Source organism: Papio anubis, chromosome 3 (assembly GCF_008728515.1).
Source record: "Papio anubis isolate 15944 chromosome 3, Panubis1.0, whole genome shotgun sequence".
Lineage (NCBI taxonomy): Eukaryota > Metazoa > Chordata > Mammalia > Primates > Cercopithecidae > Papio > Papio anubis.
In genome coordinates this window covers 131,282,730-131,290,788 of record NC_044978.1, presented here as the reverse complement: position 1 = coordinate 131,290,788, position 8,059 = coordinate 131,282,730, and the positions used below count along the sequence as shown (strand labels likewise).

The window sequence follows — 8,059 nt, the reverse complement described above, 5'->3', positions numbered from 1 at the left end:
TCCCAAAGTGCTGAGATTACAGGCATGAGCCACTGCACCTGGTCAAAAGATGTACCTTCTGACAAAAAATTCAAAAAATTAGCCATGGCCCGTGTGTGGTGGCTTATGCCTGTAATCTTAGCATTTTGGGAGGCTGAGGCGGGTGGATCACTTGAGGTCAGGAATTTGAGACCAGCCTGGGCAACATGGGGGAACTCTGTCTCCACTAAAAGTACAAAAATTAGCCAGCCATGGTGACACGTACCTGTAATCCCAGCTACTCGGGAGGCTGAGGCAGGAGATTCACTTGAACCCAGGAGGCAGAGGTCGCAGTGAACTGAGATCACGCCACTGCACTCTAGTCTGGGTGACATAGCAAGACTCCACCTAAAAAAAAAAAAAGAATGTACTTAATGTTCCTGAACTAAACTGTAAAGTTAAAAATGGTTAAAAGGGTACATTTTATGTTATGTATATTTTACCGAAAATTTTTTTTAAAACTCCCAACCCAGAACTAGTGGAGAGGATCTGGGAATAAACTACCTTTGGGCAGCAGATTCTCAGTAGTAACTCCACACTGCACAGCATGAGGTTTTGGTGGACATCTAGCCTTTCTACCACAGCCAGAAATGGTTAAGAGGAAGGTACTGAGTGGGGATCCTCATGCACCCCTATTCAAATAAAATATATCATGGTCAATATTTGCTTTCAATGTTAATAGCCTATTCTTACCTGTTTGAATAAGTTATTTATATAGCTAATATTTACTGAGCCCTTAAAATGCCCCAGTCAGTGCTATAAATGTCCTACATATATTATTTAACCATATGAGGTAGATACTCTTACTGTCCCTACTTTAAGTTAAAAGACCTGAGGCACACAGAAATTCTATAACTAGGCCAAGACTAAATGATATAGCCAGGATTAGACAGACCCATAGTCTAATTCTAGAGTCCATATGCTTAACCACAATGCCATATTGCCTTCTGGGAAGCTGTAGTGCATTGTGAACTAATTCGTGATATATTTGGCTAAGACCGTGGCTCAGCTGTTTTTAATACAAGCTTACACAAAAGAAAAGTTTTAGTTTTCTGTCATTTAGTGTAAGCTATTAGGTGGCCCCAGAGAAGAGGCCAGCATTGCTCTGTAGGATCTTTTAGGGACCCAAACTCTTTCTACCTTGTTGCTCCACCTTTCTGTAGGGTGTGCCCCTTGTCCACCAGCACACCCCTTTTTCTAGTCCAAAGGAAGTGGGAAAGAGGAAGTGGAGAGCAAGCAGCTTTCTTCTAAGCACAGGCGACCCTTGAACAACAAGGATTTGAACTGCATGTGTCCACTTAGACTATGGATTTTCTTCTGCCTCTACCACCCTGAGACAGCAAGACTGACCCTTACTCTTCCTCCTCCTCAACCTATTCAACATGAAGATGACTAGGATGAAGACCTTTACAATGATTCACTTGAAAAACAGCAAATGTATTTTCTCTTTCTTATTTTATTTTATTTATTTATTTATTTATTTATTTTGAGACAAAGTCTCGCTCTGTCGCCCAGGCTGGAGTGCAGTGGCGTGATTTTGGCTCACTGCAAGCTCCGCCTCCTGGGTTCACACCATTCTCCTGCCTCAGCCTCCAGAGTAGCTGGGACTACAGGCGCCCGCCACCACACCCAGCTAATTTTTTGTATTTTTAGTAGAGATGGGGTTTCACCGTGTTAGCCAGGATGGTCTCAATCTCCCGACTTCGTGATCCACTCGCCTTGGCCTCCCAAAGTGCTGGAATTACAGGTGTAAGCCACTGCGCCTGGCCCTCTTCCTTATTTTCTTAATAAAGCTTACTTCATTGTAAGAATACAGTGTATAATAATATAATATACAAAATATGTGTTAATTGTTCACGTTATTAGTAAGGCTTCAGTCAACAGTAGGCTATTAGTAGTTAAGTTTGGAGAGAGTCAAAAGCTATATTTAGATTTTAAACTGTGCAGGAGGCTAGCACCGTAAACCCTCTTGTTCAAGGGTCCACTGTACACAAGCTGGAATTTGCACACATTTCCACATCAGCCTTAACTTAGTCACAAGGTCACACCTAGCTGTGACAAGACCTGGGAACATAGTGTCTAGCTAGGAAACCATGTATATATTTGCAATTCTGGGGAGACTTGATATTAGCAACCTGCTATGCATGGGCATCACAGAAAGATCACATGTCTAATTGTCAGACCACATGTAGTAGGAGGAAACCAAAGATGGATAGTTATTAAAAAGAATGTGTAGAAAAACCAACTTGGAAAATGTCTAGGTCATTTAGAGAATAAGGGGAAAAATAGCCTGTAGAAATGGGTAAGCACAGCTTGGTAGTGGGATGAGCCCTGATTTTGAATTCCAAAATACTCAGGTTCTAAATTTGGCTCTGCCCTTACTAGTGTGTGAGCTTGAGCAATTAACTTCTCTCAACTTCAGTTTCCTCATCTATAAAACAAAATTGACAGCAATACTTACTTTCAGAATGATTTTGGCAAATAATAAGATGAAGCATATGATGTCTAAAAAATATGTCAAGTTTCACATTTCCAAAACCAAACTCTCAATATGCTTTCCCAAACCTGTTTTTTTCATAGCTTCTTTATCACAGTAGGTGGCAACTCCATCTTTCTGACTTCTCCGACTAAAATCCTTGGAGTAAGCATTGACTGTCACTCTTCATCTTCATATCTAAACCATCAGCAAATCCTCTCCACTATTCTTGCAAACTATGACCAGAATTCAACCACTTCCCACTATTTGTCCTGCTACTTCCCTGATCCAAATCATTTTGCTCTGCCTGGAAGGTTGCAATAGCCTGAGTGTTCTCCTGCTTCTTCCTGAGCTTCCTGCAGTATCCCTCACAAGGCAGTATCATCTTTTTAAGTATCAAACTTACTGGCCAGGCATAGTGGCTTATGCCTGTAATACTGGCACATTGAAATACTGGCACATTGAGAGGCTGAGGCTGGTGGATCACTTGAGCCCAGGACTTTGAGACCAGCCTGGGCAACAGAGTAAGAAGCCTCATCTCTACAAAAAATAAACAAAATTAGCCAGGTGTGGTGGTATGCACCTGTGGTCCTACCTACTCTGGAGGCTGAGGTGGGAAGATTGCTTGAGCCTGGGAGGTAGAGGCTGCAGTGAGCCAAGATCGCACCACCGAAGTCAAGCCTACGTGACAGAGCAAGACCCTGTCTCAAAATACAAACAAATGAAAAGACTTATAATGCTTAGGACCCTTCTCTTTCGTCCCCCTTAGAGTAAAGCCCTTCACAATCTGATCCCTTGTTAACTCTCTGACCTCATCTCTTATTAGTCTCACCCTTGTTTAATTCCAGCAGAACCTAGAGATCACAGGTTTTAGAGAAGCGGCCTGTGAAATAAGGCTGGGATGCATGTATCATTATAATTCTCTAGCCAAGTGAGACCGAATCCACACCAGGAAAAGAAGAAAAAAGAAGTTTGAAGCATTTCAGTATCTGAAAGGATTCCTTTGAAAGGACATAAAGGTGTATAGAGAGTAGCTGGGATTACAGGTGCGCCACCATGCCCAGCTAACTTTTATATTTTTAGTAGAGACGGGGTTTCACCATGTTAGCCAGGCTGGTCTCGAACTCCTGACCTCAAGTGATCCGCCCGCCTTGGCGTCCTAAAGTGCTGGGATTACAAGCGTGAGCCACCGTGCCCAGCCTGTTTACTTATTTTGTGGTTCTCTCCTTTCCATGAGAATGTAAGCTCCAAGAGAACAAGCATCCTCCTATTTACCACTGTATCCACAGCACCTGACACAGTGCCTGCCTGCCATTTGATACATATTTCTTGAGTACATGAATCAAGATAGTTGTGTAGTGTAAGCCACTAGGATGTGAATGATAAAATGCTATTCTATTAGTAACGCTAATAACTATAATAGCACTAATCACTGTAACAGGTAACTCCCTAGATCCCGGTGGTTATAGAAGAGCATTTTATCATTCACATGAAGTCTGAAACCTTCAACATGGCCATTCAGGGAATTAAGCTACTTCCCTATGTCCTCTGGATTCAGGTAGCAGAAGGAAAAAAGGAATGGAGGATCACACGTGGAGGCTTTTGTGCTAAGCTTAGAAGTATATAACTTCCTCTTGCACTCTTGGGAACTCAGGCACTTCTGATTTTTGTGTACCTAGGGAGATAAGTGTTCTATTCACTATTATGCCAATTAATCACCCCAAAATTTAGTGGCTTAGAACAATCATTATAATTTGTCTGTCACGGTTTCTGTAGGCCAGGAATTTGGAGAGGGCTCAGCTGAGCTTTTCTGGCTCATGGTTTCTCATGGATTTGCACAATGACAGCAGTTGCATGGGTCTGGAGCCTGTGGGGACTACAGCATCTGAGGGCTGCTGGATGGCTCTCCTCACATAGACTTACGGAAATGTGTTCCCTCCCACAGGCTACTTAGAGCTTCCTCACAATATAGCACCTCAGGGCAGTCTACTGCTTACAGAGTGATTTAGGAGTCCCGCAAATGTTTCATCAGACAAGATGAAAGTTGTGTCACCTTTTTTTACCTACCCTGGGAAGTCACGTAGCATCATTTCTGCTGTATTCTACTGGCTGAAACTGTCCCCAAAGCCTGTTCACCTTCAAGGGAAGGAGATAGAGCTCCCATCTCTTGATAGATGGAAGCTAAAGTTATATTAGAAGAAGATTATGCAGGATGGGTAATGCTCTGGTCTTCTCTGGAAAATACAATCTTCCACAAGGAGGAAAGAGATTAGTGATTAACTAGCTAGTTGCCACACAGAAAGTGCAATAAGTATTTGATAATGTGTTTTTTGACCTCACAGAAATGTGGCAAGATTAACAGTATGTTTGCAAATTAGTAAAGGTCTCCTTGCTTTAATTCAGTTCTACAATATTAAATTGAGTTCTATAGCATCCCAGCCTTCCACTACCATGATACAGAGGAATACCAAAACCAAAACAAACTAAAAAAGTAACTTCCTTGTAGGAAATTACATTCTGTAGAACACTTACCAGCTTACTCCTGAATTTAGCAGATTTGCTATTAGTTTGATTATATGAAAATTTATATCAAGAGGTATTTTACAAAGCTATTAAGAACTGTGGGAAATTTTGTCCATCAGTTCAAAGAAAAATAAGCAAGTGGGGAAAAATGAGGCAATTATTACCTTCAAGAGAAACAGAAGCTGTACAATAAACTAGAATTATAATGCATTATCTGGCTCAGCTATAAGCAAAATTTACATAATCACAACAATAAAAACAGTGAATATGGATTTAACCCAAATTGAAATAGAATTATACTGGAGGGAAGAAAAACAGGCAGCGGCCTGTGGAAGGAAGCTAAAATCCTCACCTGTCATACTGGATGTGGTGGCAGGCACGTGAACGCCCCCTCTCAGACCTCCAACTGCAGGGAGCAAAATTGACCAACGGGTCCGGTTGCTGCACTCTGAAATACACTGCATTCATGCTGCCCGTGGGCTGCTTTCAGCCAATTACTGACAGTGAAACGGATGCTAACTAAGGCCCATTCCCGGGGAATGGGGATCCCTCCATGGGTGACTGTGGTTCGAGGACTTTCTAATGGCCTTGCTGACCTTTCCTTAGATGGCACTGTAGTCTAAGGTGATTCCCCATACCTTTTGTCCTGTCCCCTCTCTCCCGCACAGGGTAAGACCCACATGGCAGTCTGGGAACTCTCACAGCCTTCCCCCAGTTCCCTCTCCATGATCTCTACAGGCATTTCTCCTGATACATTTCCCACCTTTGTGTCTGCCTTTTGGAGGATCTGGACTAATATAGAAGTCAATTGATAACACATAAAATTGATGATCAAAAGATGGCTGTATATGTGCTTTTTTCCTTGAAATATTCATGTAAATATCCAAAGACACGGCTAAGAGAGGTGAAATGGTGGAGGACACATATATTTTAAAGTCTTCAGCACTACTTGACTTTTAACTATATATGCACATATTAACTATTTTAAAATAAATTGTTTAAAAAGTGAGAGACCACTGCTTTAGACATTGGCCACTTTGGGTTATTAAGGGAAATCAAGTTTTATCTAAACTTTATCATCTGTATTCTAGCAGACAATCAGTCTACACAATGGCTCCTTTCTCTTTCTTTTTGAGGAACAGCTGATTCATTAAACTCCTTGCAGACAGCTCCTCCCAGAGGGAGCAAAATGATCTGCCATCTAAGCACCCACTCGGATGAAAGCATTACTGACAATGCCTTTGAGTTGTTGTTTCTATGTTTAATATACATAGAATAATAATTTTTAGAGATGTTGTTTTTTCTCTCCTCTTGTTTTCACTTCAGATAGACAAGCCCCTTGTACTACTTTGTCTTGGGAGATTTTTGCAAATACTGCCATCACAAGTGGTTTAAATTCTCAAAAATTTCACAAGAACTTTTAAACAAAATCTAGGAGGATACCTTTTCATACTTATAACAAATGTTTTATATGCTAGGACAGTTTACTGAGACATTACATTTTAATATCTTAAAATGAAAATAATACTAATCACCTAGTTCATGATAATTGAAGAATATTTTCTATGCTGTGTTCATATCTTTATGAAACGGCAACCTAATCCTAAATCCTTTGAATTTTTCATTTAAAATGTAGTGGGCAATTCTTGTAAATTGATATATTAAAACATAAACTTACCACCATTCCTTTCATAACTCCTCTAAAATATTAATGAAGGAAACTTTAAAAGGTATAAAGTCATAGGATTGAAAAAAAGACCATAGCAGAGTGATTGCAGAAGAGCAAGACAGAAAGAGAGAAGCTGATACCTTACTTGATATATAGATACAACTTAAGAAGAGGTTTACCCTGCTATCAAGACTTATGAATGGGCTGGGTGCCATGGCTCATGCCTGTAATCCCAGCACTTTGGGAGGCCAAGGTGGGAGGATCGAGGCCAGGAGTTTGAGATCAGCCTGGGCAACATAAAGAGACCTCATCTCTACAAAAATTAAAAATTGAAAAATATTAGCCGAGTGTGATGGAACATACCTGTAGTCCCAGCTACTTGGGATGATGAGGCAGGAGGATTGCTTGAACCCAGGAGTTAAAGGCTGCAGTGAGCTATGATCATGCCACTGCCCTCCAGCTTTGGCAACAGAGAGAGACTCTGTCTCAAAAAAAAAAAAAAAAAAAAGAAAAGAAAAAAAGAGCTATGAATGAATAAAGAATCAGCAGATCAAAAAGAATAGGCTTTTAAAAAGACCATTAACTCGGGAAAAAAATGTACTGAAAAGAAAATATAGTATGATATATGGCTCACTTGTAAATTATGCATATGTAGTCATAAAATGTAAACTGTGAGTGTTTATTTAAGTAAAAAAAAAAAATCCTGTAGCTATACTGGGAGGATAGAGGGTAGAAGATGGCAAGTTTGGAGTGGAGCCTTTGGAAGTGCAAGATGGTTCAATTACAGGAAGCAATGTGGAATACATAACATTCAAAAAAATAAGAAATAGTATGAACATGTTGTTAGACATTTGGAAATAAATACCTGAAGACCTAGTTGAGGCAAGTAAATGTTTATTTTGAGAAGAATGAAAAAAGTCTGTATATGTGCTTCTTTCCTTGAAATATTCATGTAAATATCCAAAGACATGGCTAAGAGAGGTGAAATGGTGGAGGGCACATATATTTTAAAGTCTTTAGCACTACTTGACTTGGAGATGGGGATGAATGTGGCAGGGGATACTGGTTTTCATTAAAAGCCTTGTTAAACATTTATGACTTTTTAATCTGAGTTCATGTATTTCTCTGATAAAAGTTGAAACTATAAAAAGATAGATGGTTAGAAATTGATACTACTTAGTGCACTTCTCAAATAGAAAATATAAAGGTGTAAAAAGAATTGCTCACCACATCTGTTTTATTCAACAAAGACAAAGGAAGAGGAGGGGCAGGAGGGAGGGGGAGAAGGGGACTATTCTCATTAGTGCGGGCACCCTTCTCAATCTGAATCTGAAGCAGGAAGAAAGAAAGAAGTCATCCATGAAAATAAGTAC

General features: G+C 40.2%; 1 long non-coding RNA gene across 1 annotated transcript; it reads right to left on the bottom strand.

Moving 5' to 3' along the window:
* Window positions 1-327: 327 nt before the first annotated feature.
* LOC103884475 lies at window positions 328-6,978 on the bottom strand. Its single transcript, XR_002522038.2, has 3 exons — window positions 4,562-6,978; window positions 523-650; window positions 328-366 (listed from the first exon to the last, which is right to left on the bottom strand). It is a non-coding gene; the product is annotated as an uncharacterized LOC103884475 (long non-coding RNA).
* Between the last annotated feature and the right edge of the window lie 1,081 nt (window positions 6,979-8,059).